We start from the raw sequence: 19089 nt of genomic DNA, 5'->3' as shown, positions 1-19089 counted from the left end.
CAATTTGAAGTACCAATAAACTGGCAGCGAGTTTATCATTTTTCCCTCTGATGTTCCCCGGCCTGGATGCACAGCAGGCTGAAACCCAGAAACGAGCATAAGCAGACAGAAAGAGCATCAAGAGCTCTCTAGTCCTGGCTTGAGGAACTAGAAAGGGGACCCCTGCTATAGACAGAGAGTGGGTGATACCCACTGGGAAAATCTCAACTCACACATCAACCTGAGACAACACCAACGTTGGAATTAACTGACAAAGACTTTAAAGCAGCTACTATAAAAATGCTGGCTGGGCACAGTGGCTCACGCCTGTAATCCCAACACTGTGGGAGACCAAGGCGGGTGGTGTTCGAGACCAGGCTGGCCAATATGGTGAAACCCCTCCTCTACGAAAAATACAAAAATTATCCGGGTGTGGTGGCACACGCCTGTAGTCCCAGCTACTCAAGGGGCTGAGGCAGGAGAATCGCTTGAACTGGGGAGGCGGAGGTTGCAGTGAGCCGAGATCGTGCCATTGCACTCCAGCCTGGGCGACAGAGCAAGACTGTCTCCAAAAAAAAAAAAAAAGCTGCAACAAGTAAGGGAAATTTATCTTGAATGGAAAGATTAAAAAGTAAAGACAGGCCGGGCGCAGTGGCTCACGCCTGTAATCCCAGCACTTTGGGAGGCCGAGGCGGGTGGATCGCGAGGTCAGGAGTTCAAGACCACCCTGGCTAACATGGTGAAACCCCATTTCTACTCAAAATACAAAAATTAGCTTGGTGTGGTGGCACGTGCCTATAGTCCCAGCTTCTCAGGAGGCTGAGGCAGAGAACTGCTTGAACCCAGGAGGCGGAGGTTGCAGTGGGCTAAGATCACACCACTGCACTCCAGCTGGGCGACAGAGCGAGACTCTGTCTCAAAAAAAAAAAAAAAAAAAAAAAATTAAAGACATAAAGAGGAAACAAATCTTAGAACTAATCCTTGCTTCTCAGGGGGCTGAGGCAGGAGGACTGCTTGAGTCTAGTTGACTAGCCTGAGCAATATGGTTAAGATCCTGTCTCAAAATAAAAATAAAAATAAAAAATCTTAGAATAAAAAAATACAAACCAAACAGAAACTGTATGGACTAAACACCAGAATGGGAAATGACAGAGAAAAGAGCCAGGACATTTGTAGGTAAGTCAATAGAAAGTATCTAATCTGAAAAACAGAGAAAAAAATTGAAGAAAGTGAACAAAGCCTTACAGATCTGTAGGACAACAGCAAGGGGTCTTAATGTCTTAGTGACAGTTGGGTCATTAAATCCCATAAGGGGGCCGGGCACAGTGGCTCACGCCTGTAATCCTAGCACTTTGGGAGGCCGAGGCGGGTGGATCATGAGGTCAGAAGATCGAGACCACCCTGGCTAACACGGTGAAACCCCGTCTCTACTAAAAATGCAAAAAATTAGCCGGACGTGGTGGCGGGCACCTGTAGTTCCAGCTACTCGGGAGGCTACGGCAGGAGAATGGCATGAACCTGGGAAGTGGAGCCTGCAGTGAGCCGAGATCGCACCACTGCACTCCAGCATGGGCGACAGAGAGAGACTGTCTCAAAAAAAAAAAAAAAAAAAAAAAAAAAAATCCCATAAGGATAGGAGAAAGAATATTTTTATTCTTTAAAAACATTATTTAAAATACTGCCTTTCTCAGATCTCGATTTAAAAAAAAAAATACTGCCTGAAAACTTCTCAAATTTAGCAAAATATATTAACTCTACAGACTCCAAAAGCTTAGCAAACTTGAACCAGACAAAATCCAAAGAAATTCATGTCCAGACTCATAATCAAACTGCTAAAATCCAAAGATAATTTTTTTTTTTTTTTTTGAGACAGAGTCTCGCTCTGTTACCCAGGCTGGAGTGTAGTGGCACAATCTAGGCTCACTGCAACTTCTGCCTTCCAGGTTCAAGTGATTCTCCTGCCTCAGCCTCCCGAGTAGCTGAGACTACAGGCATGAGCCACCGCACCCAGCTGACAGTTTTTTAAAATATTGAAAGCAGTCAGGGAAAAACGATGCATTATCTACAAGGGACCTATTAAATGACTGTAGATTTCACTTCAGAAACCAGGGAGACCAAAAGGAAGCGAAACAGCGTTTTTAAAGTGCTGAAAAAAAAAGAACTGTCAACTTAAAATTATATATCCAGGGAAAATATCCCTCAAAAATAAAGTCCTTCTAGGATGAGGGAAAACTAGTAAGAGAATTTGTCACCAGTAGATCTGCTCTGAAAGAATTGCGGGCCAGGTCTGGTGGCTCACACCTGGTAATCTCAGCACTTTGGGAGGCCAAGTCAGGTGGATGACCTGGCGTCAGGAGTTTGAGACCAGCCTGGCCAACATGGTAAAACCCCGTCTCTACGAAAAAAAATACAAAAAATTAGCTGGGCGTGGTGGCAGGCGCCTGTAATCCTAGCTACCCAGGAGGCTGAGGCAGGAGAACCGCTTGAACCCAGGAGGTAGAGGCTGCAGTGAGCTGAGATCAGACCATTATTGCATTCCAGCCTGGACAACAAGCGCAAAACTGTGTCTCAAAAAACAAAACAAAACAAAAAGGCCGGGCGCGGTGGCTCGCGCCTCTAATCCCAGCACTTTGGGAGGCTGAGGTGGGCGGATCACGAGGTCAGGAGATTGAGACCATCCTGGCTAACACAGTGAAACCCCGTCTCTACTAAAAACACAAAAAATCAGCTGGGCGCAGTGGCGCTCGCCTGTAGTCTCAGCTACTCGGGAGGCTGAGGCAGGAGAATCGCTTGTACCCAGGAGGCAGAGGTTGCAGTGAGCCGAGATGGCACCACTGCACTAAAGCCTGGGTGACAGAGCGAGACTCCGTCTCCAAAAAAAAAAAAAAAAAAAAATTGCTCAAGAAGTTTTTAATGCAGAAAGGAAGTGATAACCAGAAGGAAACCTGGAACATTATAAAGCAAGAGTTACAGAAATGGCACATATCTGTTATAGATGGCTCTGCAAGTCTCTTAAAATATGTTTGACAATTAAAAACAAAACCAGTACTGTCTGATAAAGCTTTCAATGTATGTAAATGTAATACATAAGATAACCAAAACATTATGGGATAAAGGGAAGAAGGGTAAAGAGATCATCTACAGAATAGTAAGGTTTTCATGCTCCACGAGAAGTGGAAAAACATTGACTGGAAGTAGCTTATGAAAACAAGTTTGGCTGGGTGAGGTGGCTCACGCCTGTAATCCCAGCACTTTGGGAGGCCAAGGCAGGTGGATTGCCTGAGGTCAGGAGTTCAAGACCAGCCTGGCCAACATGGTAAAACCCCGTCTCTACTAAAAATACAAAAAATTAGCTGGGCATGGTGGTGGGCGCCTGTAATCCCAGCTACTAGGGAGGCTGAGGCAGGAGAATCACTTGAACCCAGCAGACGGAGGTTGCAGTGAGCTGGATGGTGCCATTGCACTCCAGCCTGGGCAATGAGAGTGAAACTCTGTCTCAGAAAAAAAAAAGAAAAGAAAAGAAAAGTTAAGTTCATCCATTGTAATCCCTAGAGCAACCACTAAAAAATACTATACGACCGGGCATGGTGGCTCATGCCTATAATCCCAGCACTTTGGGAGGGCGAGGCAGGTGGATCACGAGGTCAGGAGTTCGAGACCAGCCTGGCCAACATAGTAAAACCCCATCTCTACTAAAAATACAAAAATTAGCCCGGTGTGATGGCACGCACCTGCAGTCCCAGCTACTTGGGAGGCTGAGGTGGGAGAATCGCTTGAACCCGGGAGGCGGAGGCTGCAGTGAGGTGAGACCACGTGACTACACTCCAGCCTGGGTGACACAGTGAGACTCCATCTCAAAAAACAAATAAACAAAAATACTATACAAAAAAAGCAAAAAAAAAAAATTTTTTTAATGGAATTTAAAAATGTGTTCAAATAGCCCAAAAAGCAAGAAACAGAAACAAAAATGAGAGAACAGAATACAAATAATAAAATGTAGACCTAAACTCAAACATTCAAAAATTACATAAATGAAAATGGTATAAACACAATTAAAAGACAGATATTGTGAGAATGAACCAAAAAATGATCCACTATATACTGTCAACAACAAACACTTCAAATATAATAATGTAGGTAGTTTAAAAGTATAGGAAAGGTATATATGCAAACACTAATCAAAAGTTGGAGGCCAGGTATGGTGGCTCATACTGTAAGCCCAGCACTTTGGGAGGCTGATGTGGGAGGATCGCTGGAGCTCAGGAGTTCAAAACCAGCCTAAGAGCAAGATCCAATCTCTACAATTAAAAATAAAAATTAGCTGGACATGGTAGCATGTACCTATAGTCCCAGCTACTTGGGGGGACTGAGGTGGGAGAATCACTTAAGCCCAGGAGGTCAAGGCTGCAGACGGCCATGTTTGTGCAAGTGCACTCCAGACTGGGCAACAGAGCAAGATCCTGTCTCAAAACAACAACAGGCCGGGCACAGTGGCTCACACCTGTAATCCCAGAACTTTGGCAGGCCGAGGCAGGTGGATCACTTAGGTAAGGAGTTCGAGATCAGCCTGGTCAACATGACGAAACCCCATCTCTACTAAAAATACAAAATTAGCCAGGCGTGGTGGCATAAGCCTATAATACCAGCTACTTGGGAGGCTGAGGCAGGAGAATCGCCTGAACCTGGAAGGCAGAGATTGCAGTGAGCCGAGATCACACCACTGCACTCAGCCTAGGCAACAACAGCAAAACTCCGTCTCAAAACAACCACCACCACCACCACCAAACAAACAGAACGTTGGAGGGGTTACATTAAAATCAGACAAAGTAGACTTCAGAGAAAGGAAAACCAGGGATACAGAAGGACATTACATAAGCATAAAAGGGTGAAGTCACCAGGAAGATACAACAATCCTAATTGTGAATGCACCCAACAACAGAGCTTCAAAAACACAAAGCAAAAACAGAGAGGAAAGGAGAAATAAACAAATCTAATTATAGTTAGAGGCTTCAACATACCTCCCACCGTAATTGATCAACCTAGCAGACAGAACACAAACAAGGACAGAGAACTGAACACCACCACCAACTGACGGCATCTCATTGACATTTATAGAACATTACACCCAACACAGCAGTGTACATAGAACATTCACGAATGCAGGACATAGCTGGGGTTCTAAAACCAAACTTAACAAATTAAATAGGACCACGCATGGTAGCTCTCACCTATAACCTCAGCTACTTGAGGCTGAGGTAGAAGGATCGTTTGAGGCCCAGGGACCAGCCTGAGTAACACAGTAAGACCTCGTCTCTATTAAATTTTTAAAAAAGAAGAAAACAAAACCCAAATTAAATAGAATTGAAGTCATACCAAGAATGTTCTTTAACTGTAATGGAATTAAACCAGAAATCAACAGAAAATCTCTTAACATTTGGGAATTCAACAATATACTTCTAGATGAACTGCTTGGAGGTCAAAGAGAAAGCTTCAAGTGAAAAAAAATTTTAAAGGGTTATACTGAAAAAAAAATTATATATATGTAACAAATTTGTGGGATGTAGCTAAGGTAGTGCTTAGAGAAAAATTTATATCATTAAGGTTTTAATTAGAAAAGAAGAGGCCAGGCTCAGTGGTTCACACCTGTAATTCCAGCACTTTGGGAGGCCAAGGGGAGAGGATCACTTGAGGCCAGGAGTTTGAGACCAGCTTGGACAACGAGGCAAGGCCCCATTCTCTACAAAAAAATTAAAACATTAGCAGGGCATGGTGGCACACACCTGGAGTCCCAGCTACTTGCAAGGCTGAGGCAGTGAGCACAAGAGTCTGAGGAGGCAGTGAGCTATGATCATGCCACTGCACTCTAAGCTGGACAACAGAGCAAGACTCTGTTCTCTCCAGAAAAAAGGTCTCAAATTACTAATCTAAGCTTCCACGTTAAGGAACCAGAAAAAGAGCAGAATCAAACCAAAGTAAGCAAAAACAACAAAAAGAAAGCAAAAATCAATGAAATAGAAGAAAAAATAGAAAAAAAATCAAAGAAACTAAATGCTGATTCTTCAAAACGATTTTTTAAAAACTGACATACCTATATAACAAACTCACAAAGAAAAGGAACATATAAACATATAAATTACCAGTATCGGGGATGAAAGGGTGAATATCAATACAGATTCTGAAGACTTTTAAAGGCGGTATTATAACCAACATATATCTATAAATTCAACAATTAAATGAAATAAACAAATCCCTCAGAAACTGAAAATCTACTAAATTTGAAACAAAGAAACAGAAAATACAGCTGCACTAGATCTATTACAAAAATTGAATCTAGGCTGGGCATGGTGGCTTACGCCTATAATCCCAGCACTTTGGGAAGCCGAGGTGGGCAGATTACTTGCGGTCAGGAGTTTGAAACCAGGCTGGCCAACATGGTGAAACCCCATCTCTACTAAAAATACAAAAATTAGCCAGGCGTGGTGGCAGGCATCTGTAATCCCAGCTACTCAGGAGGCTGAAGCAGAAGAATTGCTTGAACCCAGGAGGTGGAGGTTGCAGTGAGCCGAGATCACACCACTGCATTCCAGCCTGGGTGACAGAGCCAGACTTTGTCTCAAAAAAAAAAAAAAAAAAAAAAAAAAAAAAATTAAATCTAAAATTAAGAATCATTTCCAAAGAAAATCCAGGCCCAGGTGGCTTCTCTGGCAAATTCTATCAAACATCTAAGGAAAATCAGTATCAATATTAAATGAACCTTCACAACTCTTGGGCTGGTATGAGAATTAAGTGAAAATTTGTAAAGAAATTAGCACATTGTGTTATATGTACACAGTAAGCACCATGTAAACATTTGTTAAATAAATTCCAGTCAATGGACCCATACTTTAAAAAGTCTTAGCTCTTCATCTAAAGATTAGCTAGCCTTTTTTGTGTGTTTTATGTTAAAATGTTTAAGGCATGCTTTATATCTTTTTCCTCCAGTTTAACAATTCTGATTAATCTGTTTCAATCTCACCTCAAGACAACTGTTTCTTACATACTGCCTAGCACAGTATGTCCCCCCACACTGCCTAGTACAGTGTTTTGTTCAAAGCTGTCACGCATGTATTATGTTGATTAGTAAAAAATTTAATTAAAAACCACATGCTTTTAAAAAATTCTGCAAATTGACATAATCTAGTTTTGTTTTAGAATTAAGGAAAGAAAAGCAATTTGCTAAACTATTTTGTTAAGTACTGAGGATTTTTCAACTATTCAACAGATCCCCATCTTATGAAGAAATTAATCATTAAAGACAATGACAGTAAACCACAAAAGTAATAACTAAAGGATATATCCTAAATGATTACCAGTACATTAAACAAATTAGACTAAAAATGAATTTAAAGCAAAAGACTAGGCAGGGCGAAGTGGCTCACACCTGTAATCTCAGCACTTTGGGAGGCCGAGGCGGGCGGATCACGAGGTCAGGAGATCGAGACCATTCTGGCTAACACAGTGAAACCCCGTCTCTACTAAAAATACAAAAAATTAGCTGGGCGTGGTGATGGGTGCCTGTAGTCTCAGTTACTCGGGAGGCTGTGGCAGGAGAATGGCTTGAACCCAGGAGGTGGAGCTTGCAGTGAGCCGAGATCGTGCCACTGCACTCCAGCCCGGGCAACAGAGCAAGACTCCGTCTCAGAAAAAAAGAATAAAAAAGCAAAAGACTGACTTAATTACTATCTCAGAATTTGAACCTGTTTCCAAAGCTAAACATAATATAAACTTTATCTTGTATAATTAGGAACATTAATTTTGGAGATAATAACCTACAAGTTAATAAAATATTCTAGTCAACATTTACTATTCATATATACATTAACAAACATATAAACAAATTTTTATACATATGTGATTATACACACATCACATACTAACATTGTCCAGTAAGTAATCTAAAATTTTTTGTGATTCAGAGGTTACTCTAAAATCACTCTGTGCTTCAACATCTTTACTGTCATTCACTCACTCACCAAATATTTATTGAGTGCTATTCTATTAAGCACTGTGCTAAGCCACTGTCTACAACAGACATTCAAATGAGAGCTTCCTTAGCCTTCAAGGGGCTCACAATCAAATGAGTATAGCTGACATAAAAACAACTATAAGACAAGTAAGCAATTATAACATAAACTCTTAAAAAATGGTTATGAACTAGTGACCACAATACTAGTTCTCGGTATTCTGTTTATATACATACTTATCTTTACTAGTGTAACACCATTATTTTTATTAATGTCACACATAGATCAGCAGCCCAATCCTTCACTTTACTCCAATTCTTAACACTGGCACAGCAAACCCATCTAGTTCCTCTTTTATCACTCAGCTCGCTGAGACTTCGGGAGCTAGACAGCCTCTCCATCCTGAATAAGCAAAGTAAAACAGTGGACTGAGTCCTTCCTCTTAGGATATTTGGGGGAGGAAAAGAATCAGAACTGCTGCCCAAAATAGTGAAGCTGCCCAGAGGTAGTGATCCTGAAAGTTCTATTCAAAGTAGTAGTAGCTAAAAGTAGCCAAAAAAAAAAAAAGACTTCCTAACGGAGTAACTTCAGTGTTTGTAGCTCTAAAAGTACGAAGTGAGGAGGGGAGAGAGAAGGTTCAAGAGTGGCTACAGACACTCCAATACGTACAAAAGCTTTTGGTTTTGAAATGTATTATTTTATCTATTCTGATCTTTTTTTTTTTTTTTTGAGACCGAGTTTCGGTCTTGTTGCCCAGGCTGGAGTGCAATGGTGCAATTTCAGCCTACTGTAACCTCTGCCTCCCAGGTCCAAGCGATTCTCCTGCCTCAACCTCCCAAGTAGCTAGATTACAGTGTCCCACGCCCAGCTAATTTTTTCTATTTTTAGTAGAGATGGGGTTTCACCATGTTGGCCAGGCTGGTCTCAAACTCCTGCCCTCAGGTGATCCACCCGCCTCGGCCTCCCAGAGTGCTGGGATTACAGGTGTGAGCCACCGCTCCCAGCCTGAGTTTTTTTTTTTGTTGTTCTTATAAAAGAAGTAATTCGAACAAATTTAGGTATGACCACTGTATTGCAGTTATGAAGATGTGACGTTAGAGTAGAAACAGACACAATGAGGTGCTAGGACACATTTCCAAGATAATACAGCCCAATTCCTTTATCTTTTTAAAAATTTTTATTAGTAGAGATGGGGCCTTGCTATGTTCCCCAGGCTGGTCTCCCAACTCTTGGGTTCAGGAATCCTCCCGCCTCAACCTCCTAAAGTGCTGGGATTATAGGTACGAGCCACCACGCCTGGTGGTCCAGTTCCTTTAGAAGCATTACATGTACAAGTGGCACCAAGTTTACTGTGTATTTTCACACTATAATCAAATCTTCACTGGCCAAACTAAGACTGAAAATTTAATTGAAAAAAAGACTATAAGATCAACAGCATCATGTGTTATTCACAAGAAAATAAGGCTTCAGAATTCAGAGACCATCAAAATTTTCTTGAAGCAGCTATAAATACTGAAATGCACGGGCAATACAAAAGTATCTTCATCTTGTTCTCAATAAAATTGAGATTAAAAACATTATGGAAAATTCATTGGGTCTTTTACCAAGAGTGTTTCTTTTTTTTTTTTTTTTTTTGACACAGAGGCTTGCTCTGCTGCCCAGGCTGGAGTGCAGTGGTGCCATCTCGGCTCACTGCAATCTCCGCCTCCCAGGTTCAAGCGATTCTCCTGCCTCAGCCTCCCAAGTAGCTGGAGAACAGGCACCCCGCTAATTTTTGTATTTTTAGTAGCGACGAGGTTTCGCCATGTTGACGAGGCTGGTCTCGAACGCCTGATCCTGTGATCTGCCCGCCTCGGCCTCCCAAAGCGCTGGGATTACAGGCGTGAGCCACCACTCCCGACCTGAGTGTTTCTTTTTTTGTTGTTTTATTTAAGACAGAGTCTCACTCTGTGGCCCAAGCTGGATCTTGGCTCACTGCAACCTCCGCTCCTGGGTTCAAGCAAGTCTCCTGCCTCAGCCTCCCAAGTATTACAGGCGCCCGCCACCATGCCCAACTAATTTTTGTGTTTATAGTAGAGACGGGGTTTCACCATGTTGGCCAGGCTGGTCTTGAACTCCTAACCTCAGATGATCCGCTCACCTCGGCCTCTCAAAGTGCTGGGATTATAGGCATGAGCCACAGTGCCCTGCCCCAAGAGCGTTTAAGTTTTTTTTTTTTTTTTTGAGAGAGAGTCTCTGTCACCCAGGCAGGAGTGCAGTGGCCCAATCTTGGCACATTGCAACCTCCACCTCCCAGGTTCAAATGATTCCCCTGCCTCGGCCTCCCAAGTAGCTGGGATTATAGGTGCCCACCACCACACCTGGCTAATTTTTTTGTATTTTCAGTAGAGAAGGGGTTTTACCATGTTGGCCAGGCTGGTCTCGAACTCTTTACCTCAAGTGATCCTCCTGCCTCAGCCTCCCAAAGTGCTGGGATTACAGGTGTGAGCCACGGTGTCTGGCCAAGAGTGTTTCTTAAGGCATAGTTTTACAAAGCTATACTCATTGAGCAATATAGAATCCTTCTCATAGTATCTTGTTACAGTCTAAAACCTTGTAGTAGATGCTGTCTAATATTCCACTCAGTAATAATTTTTTTTTTTTTTTTTTTTTTTGAGACAGATTTTCACTCTGTCACCCAGGCTGGAGTGCAGTGGCACGATCTCAGCTCACTGCAACCTCCGCCTCTCGGGTTCAAGCAAGCAATTCTCCTGCCTCAGCCTCTGGAGTAGCTGGGACTACAGGCCACACCAACACTCCAGGCTAATTTTTGTATTTTTAGTAGAGACAGGATTTCACCATGTTGCCCAGGCTGGTCTCAAACTCCTGACCTCAGGTGATCCACCCACCTCGGCCTCCCAAAGTGCTGGGATTACAGGCATGAGACACCGTGCCCGGCCTCCACTCAATAAGAATTTTCTTACTAATTCTCCAAACTTTTGACATCTGTACCATATAAATAATGCTGAAATAAGTATTCATGGGCATATTACTTTTCCTGTATTTGGAATGACTAATTATACTACTCTTTCTTTTTTCTAGTTTTATTGTAAAACCCTGGGACTTGATTCTGATTATTTTACAAGAACCACAGCTTAAATCAAACAAACTAGAGATGGAGATTCTGGAGCTCCTGATAATTTAGAAGCCAGAGACATAAGAACAAAGAGGGAGAATGAAAAAGTATTTGGACAAAATAATAATACTATTTTTAAAATAAGATATACGAAACTAGATGACTTTAAAATGTAACACTAACACTGGGGATTCAAAATACTTCTAATCCCAGCACTTTGGGAGGATCACTTGAGCCCACCAGCTCAAGACCAGTCTGGCCAACATTAAGAAACTCTCCCCTCCCGACCCCGACCAAAAAAAAAAGCCAGGCGTGGGCCTGTAGTGCCAGCTACTACTCTGGAGGCTGAGGTGGGAGGATCATTTGAGTCCTGAAAGTCGAGGCTGCAGGGAGTGCACTACAGCACTCCAGCCTGGGAAACAGAGTGAGACCCCCATCTGCAAAACAAAAACAAAAGGAAGTGTTTTAATTTCTTTTTTTTTTTAAGACAGGGTCTCACTCTGTCCTCCAGACTGGAATGCAGTGGCACGATTACCGACTCACTGTAGCCTCCACCTCCCAGGCTCAAGCAATCCTCCTACCTCAGCCTCCCGGACTACAGATGCGGGCCTCCACGCCTGGCTATGTTTTTATTTTTGTAGAGAACGGGGTTTTGCTATGTTGCCCACGCTGTTCTCCAACTCCTAAGCTCAAGTGATCATCCCACCTAGCCCTCCCCAAGTGCTGGGATTACAGAGGTGAGCCACCACGTCTGGCCAGTTTTATCTTCTAATGACTATTACCAAGTCCCCCTATCCCAGAAGTTCTGAGGAAGCAAATTTCCCACAAACTATTGGCTTGTAGGTACAAAAGCCAAAAGGCTTCTACTGGGAAAGGAAAGGGAAATATATACATACACATTTCAACTATTATTAAATTAGAAAAATGCAGACATAGGAGGGGTATAGATAAAACAACATTAGGCATGAGTTGATCGTGTTTGAAGCTGGATGAGAGAATTCATTATACTCCTGTCTGCTTGAAATTTTCCATAATAAAAAGTTAAAATATTACACATAATTTTAAAATTCAAGTTTCCCCTAAAGATCTGTTTAAGATCAGACTTTAAGTTTACTACGACAGAGAGTGTCTTCTGTAATTAACCTACAGCTCCTGGGTCCCGACCCTCCTCAAAGTTTAGCTGTTGAGTTTCAAGAGCTCACCTCCAGCACCCCGGAAGAGAAGCACCGAGAAAAACAAAGACGAGAGGCGCAAGGATCCTCCCAAGACCTCTCACCACACACACAGGGATCCGAGAAAGCGGGCAGAGGCCACTCCTTACTTCAGCGAAAGAAATTGTAATTTTCTCAGGCAAAAGTGGACCCAAGTCCGTTCCCCCAGCCCAGGAACAAGCCCAGGAGACCACCCCGCCCAGTGGAAGCGGCCCGGACTCGGCGACATCCGCCTCTCGCGGCACTGGAGGCTCCGACCTTCCCGAAGTCTCCCCGGGCCAGAAAAGACGGAGCAGGGGTGTCGCCAAGGAGCCCTCGCCGACGCCGCGGCGTTTCCGCCCCAGGGAAGACACACCTCGGGGCAGGAGGACTAGGTGAAAGTTAAGCGGCTTCGAGTATCCAGGACCAGCGGCCTCTGAGCCGCTCGCGGCCCTGCCACGCCCCCCACCCAGGCCTGGGCAGCCTCCTGCGCCGCGGGCCCTCGAGGGCCTGACCCCCAATCTGACCCCCACTTCCACTATCCTTCCCTTTCTCCTCAGCTGCCCCCTGCGAAGTCGTTTGAATCCCGGGCCCTAGCGCTAGCTAGAGACCGCTAAATCAGGAACGCAGAGGGAAGAGGAAGACAGAGACCTCTGACGCCGAGGATGCCACACTCACCTAACCGAATCCTGCCCTGAACACAGCAGACACCGACTTCAGGGTTCACCATCCAAAATGGCGGTTTTCTCGGCCTCAGCACAGCAAACACGGGCGGAGGGATCCACGGGGCCGATATGGCCACGCCCTCCTTTCCAGGGATTGGCTGCGCGATCGCCGCTGCCGGGACCCACGCGCTGACTCGGAGCACCCTCCCTCGGTTTCCTTTGGAGTCGGCGCGGCCGGGGACTACTTCCCGCGGCGGAGGCATGGGAGACTATGGGAGAAGCGCCACGCCGACTGAGTCAGCTGCTGGGGGTGCGCCCTTAATTTCGCTCTGGGCGTGGTGTGGCCAGCCACAGCTGTTGATTCTCGGACTCTGCGCCCACTGCCTCACCGCGCCCAGTGCCTTCGTTTCGGATTCTTCCATAACCGGCTCCCAGTACCGCTTCTCTGACGCCGGGAGTTGCTCCCTGAGGTTTGCTGCCGCCCTTCGCTGGACTTTCCCCCGGGTGGAGCGGCCGAGCGGGTTTCGAAGCCTGCGTATCCCTGACTCTTCACCCAGCGCCTCCGTGTTCCTCTACGGGCCCTACGCGTTCCCCCGCCCCGCTTTTAAGGCGTCCGGTTGCCCTTTCGACCAGACCAGCATCGCTCCGGTCTGTGTGGTGTAATTCAGTAGTGTTTCCTCAGCACCACATTCTCTGGCGATTTCCCTAATTTATCTCGGTATTCAGAGAAAACTTTTTCCTTGGTTACCTTTGTTTAACTTGAAAACCATTATCTCTGCTTAAGCTTGGAAGGGGTCTTCCCAGTACTTTGAAATGCGGGGCGGGAGGATCGCTTGAGCCCGGGAGTTGCAGACCAGCCTGGGCACCATAGTGAGACCGCATCGCTACAAAAAAAAAAAAAAGCTGGGGGGGCGGCAGTGAGCACTCGTGGTCTCAGCTTCTCGGGAGGCTGAGGCAGGAAGATCGCTTGAGCCCAGAAGGTCGCTGCTGCAGTAAACCGTGATCACGTCACAGCACTCCAGCCTGGGCTACAGAATAAAAGAAAAAGGGCCGGGTGCGGTGGCTCACGCCTGTAATCTCAGCATTTTGGGAGGCCGAGGCAGGTGTATCACCTGAGGTCGGGAGTTCGAGACCAGCCTGGCCAACATGGAGGAACCCCGTCTCTACTAAAGATACAAAATTACGCATGGTGGCGCATGCCTGTAATCCCAGCTACTCCGGAGGCTGAGGCAGGAGAATCGCTTGAACCCGAGTTACAGTGAACCGAGATCGCGCGATTGCCTTCCAGCCTGGGCAACAAGAGCGAAACTCCGTCTCAAAAAAAAAAAAAAAAAAGGGAAAAAAGAAAAAGGGGCCTCCAGAAGGAAGTCATCTGCTCCCTGCTGTAGAAGCTGCATCTAACGCTTGTACCGGGGCAGTCATATGACAAGTAGGAGCTAGCTGTTACCATAAGATGTTGATGTGAATTTAGAAATACTGTCTTTATAAACGTTTGCAACATTTCAAGATAAAACCAGGTTCCATGCGCGGTGGCACATGCCTGTAATCCCAGCACTTGGGGAGGCTGAGGCAGGTGGATCACCTGAGGTCAGGAGTTCAAGACCAGCCTGGCCAACATTGTGAAATCTCGTCTCTACTAAAAAAAAATACAAAAAAAAAAAATTAGCCAGGCGTGTTGGCACATACCTGTAATCCCAGCTACTCTGGAGGCTGAGGCAGGAGAATTGCTTGAACCCAGGAGGCGGAGGTTGCAGTGAGCCAAGATCTCGCCATTGCAATCTAGCCTGGGCAATAGAGCAAGACTCCATCTAAAAAAAAAAGTGCAGATTTTTTTGGCTGGGCATGGTGGCTTATGCCTGTAACCTCAGCACTTTGGGAGGCCGAGGTGGGTGGATCACCTGCGGTAAGAAGTTCGAGACCAGCCTGGCCAACATGGTGAAACTGTCTCTACTAAAAATACAAAAATTAGCTGGATGTGGTGGCAACACACCTGTAATCCCAGCTACTTGGGAGGCTGAGGCAGGAGAATCGCTTGAACTTGGGAGGCGGAGGTTGCAGTGATCTGAGATTGTGCCACTGCACTCCAGCCTGGGCAGCAGAGTGAGACCCTGTCCCCCCCCCCAAAAAAAAAGTGAGCCAGGCGTGGTGGCTCATGCCTGTAATCCTAGCACTTTGGGAGGCGGAGGCGGGTGGATCACCTGAGGTCAGGAGTTCGAGAGCAACCTGGCCACATGGTGAAACCCCATTTCTACTAAAAATACAAAAAAGTGGCCGGGCGCCGTGGCTCATGCCTGTAGTCCCAGCACTTTGGGAGGCCAAGGCGGGAGGATCATGAGGTCAGGAGATCGAGACCACCCTGGCTAACACGGTGAAACCCCGTCTCTACCAACAATACAAAAAAAAAAAAAAAATTAGCCAGGGGTTGTGGCGGGCACCTGTAGTCCCAGCTACTTGGGAGGCTGAGGCAGGAGAATGGCGCCAGGAGGTAGAGATTGCAGTGAGCGGAGATCGCGCCACTGCACTCCAGCCTGGGTGACAGAGCCAGACTCTATCTCAAAAAAAAAAAAAAAAAAAAAAAAACCAGGCACGGTGGCTCATGCCTGTAATCCCAGCACTTTGAGAGGCCGAGGTGGGTGGATCGCTTGAGGTTAGGAGTTCGAAACTGACCAGGCCAACATGGTGAAACCCCATCTCTACTAAAAATACAAAAAAATTAGCCGGGCGTGGTGCGGGCGCCTGTAGTCCCAGCTACTAGGGAGGCTGAGGCAGGAGAATGGTGTGAACCCGGGAGGCGGAGGTTGCAGTGAGCCGAGATCGCGCCCCTGCACTCCAGCCTGGGTGACAGAGCGAGACTCCATCTCAAAGACTGAAAAAAGATAAGCTAAAAGTATCATTGAGCCCCACCTAACTAAAAGTGACTTTTTTTTTTTTTTTTTTTTTTTTTTTTGAGACAGAGTTTCACTCTTGTTGCCCAGGCTGGAGTGCAATGGCGCGATCTCAGCTCACTGCAACCTCCGCCTCCCAGGTTCAAGCAATTCTGCTGCTTCAGCCTCCTGAGTAGCTGCTACAGGCCTGCACCACCATGCCTGGCTATTTTTAGTAAAGATGAGGTTTCACCGTGTTGGTCAGGCTAGTCTCAAACCCCTGACCTCATGATCCGCCCGCCTCGGCCTCCTAAAGTGCTGGAATTAAAGGCGTCAGCCACCGCGCTCTGCCGATTTTTTTATTTTTGGTAGTGATGAGGTTTCACCATGTTGGCCAGGCTGGTTTCGAACTCCTGACCTCAAGTGATCTGCCGGCTTCGGCCTCCCAAGGTGCTAGGATTACAGGCGCGAGCCACCGTGCCCAGCCGACATGATTCATTTATTAGTTTAGAAAAATTGCTTTCAGGCCGGGTACAGTGGCTCGTGCCTGTAATCCTAGCACTTTGGGAGGCCGAGGTGGGTGGATCACGAGGTCAGGAGATAGAGACCATCTTGGCTAACGCGGTGAAACCCCGTCTCTACTAAAAATACAAAAAATAAGCAGGGCGTGGTGGTGGGCACCTGTAGTCCCAGCTACTCGGGAGGCTGAGGCAGGAGAATGGCGTGAACTCAGAAGGTGGAGCTTGCAGTGAGCCGAGATCGCGCCACTGTACTCCAGCCTGGGCGACAGAGCCACCTCAAAAAAAAAAAAAAAAAAAAAAGAAAAATTGCTTTCTACTCGGGAGTTGTAAAGATGTAGCAATCATCACCTGTGTCCTGGGCTTTAACAAAACCTACCTGTCTATTTAGATCCTGTAATATATCAACTGTGAATTGTACCCCAACAAGCCAATTATTCGAAACAGTATCTCTGAGGGAATTAAAAAACACAACATTATCTCTGTCCCTGGCTGAACAGACAAGTTTCATTCAGAAGCTAAACATGCTGAAAAATAAACAGTTCCCTTTGAAAATCCAGTTTTGCTGTTGGGACAAATGTTAACACAACATTTCTTTGGTAACTAACCAGGTGCTTTTTTTGTGTAAATGACTATAACTAGTAGCTGTAACTAAAACCAGATACAGTGTTTGAGCCCAATAAAATAAGAATCTGTAACAGGCCTGCAAGCCCTAATCAGCCAACCTGTTTTGTGTACAGCCTCTCCAGCTAAGAATGATTTTTATATTGTTAAAAGGTTAAAAAGCAGGAAGGGGCTGGGCGCGGTGGCTCACGCGTGTAATCCCAGCACTTTGGGAGCCCGAGGCGGGCGGATCACGAGGTCAGGAGATCAAGACCATCCTGGCTAACACGGTGAAACCGTGTCTCCACTAAAAAATACAAAAAAAAAATTAGCCGGGCGTGGTGCGGGGTGCCTGTAGTCCCACCTACTCAGGAGGCTGAGGCAGGAGAATGGCGTGAACCTGGGAGGCGGAGCTTGCGAGATTGCGCCGAGATTGCGTCACTGCACTCCAGCCTGGATGACAGAGTGAGACTCCCTCTCAAAAAAAAAAAGCAGGAAGGGGAGGAGCATGAATGTGTGACCGTGACTTTATGTTGCCCACAAATCCCAAAATATTTACTATGTGGTCCTTTATAGAAAAAGTTTGCTCACCTGTAATCCCAGCACTTTGGGAGGGCAAGGCAGGGGGATCACTTGAGGTCAGAAGTTCGAGACCAGCCTGGTCAAAATTGGGAAAATCTGTCTGTATTAAAAATACAAAAATTAGCCAGGTGTGGTGGTGCACTATAATCCCAGCTACTCAGGAGGCTGAGGCAGGAGAATCGCTTGAACCCGGGAGGCAGAGGAGGCTGCAGTGAGCCGAGATTGTGCCACTGCACTCCAGGCTGGAAGACAGAGTGAGATCCTGTCTGAAAAGAAAAAAAAAGTTTGCTGACTTCTGCATAAAAGTACTACACATTGTGTAAGAGAAAGAAGGGAAAGATGATGGGCATAGAGTTATTTCCTTTGTTTTAACTATTAACATTTAGACTAAAGAATATACAATGAAATAAAAAAAGAAAAAACAATAAAAAAAATACAAGGATATAGGAACTGCTCTGGACATCTTCCTAAAGCCTAGGAAAAAAAAAAACCAAGATCACTTGTTGAAGAATCTATGAAACAAGTCTTCAGAGAACTTATTAATATCACTAATTAGGGCTATATACAAATATTAACTTATCTTTGTGGCATTTTACAGTTTACAAAGCACCTAGAAACACATTATCTCAATTTCAGGCTGACATTTCTGTGAAGCAGCCGCAGGTCAAAAATCATTTTTTTGTCTTTGTTTTTGTTTTTGTTTTGTTTTGCCTGAGACAGGGTCTCACTCTGTTGTGCAAGCTGAAGTGCAGTGGTGCAATCATGGCTCACTGCAGCCATGATCTCAGGCCCAGATGATCCTCTCACATCAGCCTCCTGAGTAGCTGGGACTATAGGCGCATGCCATGCCACCATACCTGGGTAATTTCTTGTATTTCTTTTGTAGAGATGGGGTTTTGCCATCCTGCCCGGTCTGGCATTATCAGGTCAGGTTTTTTCGGGTTTTTTGTTTTTGTTTTTTTTGTTATTGTTTTGTTTTGTTTTTTGAGACAGAGTCTCACTCTGTCTCCTAGGCTGGAGTGCAATGGCACCATCTCAGATCACTGCAACCTCCACCTCCCAGGTTCAAGTGACTTTCCTGCCTTAGCCTTCCGGGTAGCTGGGATTTACAGGCATGCGCCACCATACCCGGCTAATTTTTGTATTTTTAGTAGAGAAAGGGTTTCACCATGTTGGCCAGGCTGGTCTTGAACCCCTGATCTCAAGTGAGCCATGCACCTCAGCCTCCCAAAGTGCTGGGATTACAACAGGTGTGAGCCACCGCACCCAGCCATTATCAGTTTTTATAGGAGGAAAGTGAAGCTTAAAGCTATGAAGTGACCAATCTAAGGTCAACAGCTATAAATGCCAGGATCAGATCTTGAACCCAGACTTTGACACTCAACATTGTATAGTTTCTTTTCATTTATTTACTTTTTGTTTTAAGACATGGTTTCACTCTGTCATCAGGCTGAAGTGCAAGGGTATGATCACAGCTCCCTGCAGCCTCAAACTCTTGGGTTCCCATCTCATCCTCTTAAGTAGCTTGGACTACAGGTACATGCTACCATGCCTGGCTAATTTTTAAAAA

At 45.3% G+C, this 19089-nt stretch overlaps 1 protein-coding gene across 5 annotated transcripts in view; it reads right to left on the bottom strand.

Moving 5' to 3' along the window:
* IST1 (IST1 factor associated with ESCRT-III) overlaps positions 1-13062 on the bottom strand; it is a 30929-nt gene extending 17867 nt beyond the window's left edge. For all 5 annotated transcript variants that reach the window (XM_003262967.4, XM_030829734.1, XM_030829740.1 and 2 more), the window contains exon 1: positions 12966-13062. The gene's annotated coding sequence lies outside the window, so the exon portion shown is untranslated. The remainder of the gene's footprint in view (positions 1-12965) is intronic.
* Between the last annotated feature and the right edge of the window lie 6027 nt (positions 13063-19089).

Source organism: Nomascus leucogenys, chromosome 2 (assembly GCF_006542625.1).
Source record: "Nomascus leucogenys isolate Asia chromosome 2, Asia_NLE_v1, whole genome shotgun sequence".
NCBI classification, from domain to species: Eukaryota; Metazoa; Chordata; class Mammalia; order Primates; family Hylobatidae; genus Nomascus; species Nomascus leucogenys.
Note: the sequence above shows the minus strand (reverse complement) of the source record. Positions and strands in the feature narration are given on the sequence as shown.